Below are 856 nucleotides of genomic sequence, written 5' to 3'. Positions count from 1 at the left end.
CATCTCTTCCGTCTTTCAGTGCAGCCGCGATATCCTTCCAAGGAAGGCTCCACACCGACGGCGCTGTCACACTACCCATGGACGCTTGCCGCCGTTCGTGGAGGATGCCGCGCAAGTTTTCCTCCAGCTGCTTCTCTCTCTCGCAAAGGTACGCCATTTCGAGCTTGAACTCGTCGCGGTAGATCTTCATCATGTTGCGCATGTACGCTCTTCGACGAAGCTTCGAGTCCACTTGACCAGAGTGGCTGCCGCCATCGTCATCGCCCATCACATCCGCCCAACGCTTTCAACAGTTCAGCCAATCACAAGGACACGATGTTGCGGTATTCCACAATTTCCAATTTAAAAAGACATTGTTGTACCTGCATACTAACAGCAAGTCAAAATAAACAAAATGGAATACTATTACAAGGGACGAAGTAAGATCCGGTAATTTTATCCGGTAAATATCCGGAAAAATCGCCCAACGCTTTCAACAGTTCAGCCAATCACAAGGACACGATGTTGCGGTATTCCACAATTTCCAATTTAAAAAGACATTGTTGTACCTGCATACTAACAGCAAGTCAAAATAAACAAAATGGAATACTATTACAAGGGACGAAGTAAGATCCGGTAATTTTATCCGGTAAATATCCGGAAAAATCGCCCAACGCTTTCAACAGTTCAGCCAATCACAAGGACACGATGTTGTGGTATTCCACAATTTCCAATTTAAAAAGACCTTGTTGTACCTGCATACTAACAGCAAGTTAAAATAAGCAAAATGGAATACTATTACATGGGACGAAGTAAGATCGGGTAATTTTATCCGGTAAATATCCGGATAAAACGTTTCATTCGTACTTCATTTAGG

This window comes from Aphanomyces astaci (genome assembly GCF_000520075.1).
Source record: "Aphanomyces astaci strain APO3 unplaced genomic scaffold supercont1.73, whole genome shotgun sequence".
Taxonomy (NCBI): Eukaryota; Oomycota; class Saprolegniomycetes; order Saprolegniales; family Verrucalvaceae; genus Aphanomyces; species Aphanomyces astaci.
Note: the sequence above shows the minus strand (reverse complement) of the source record.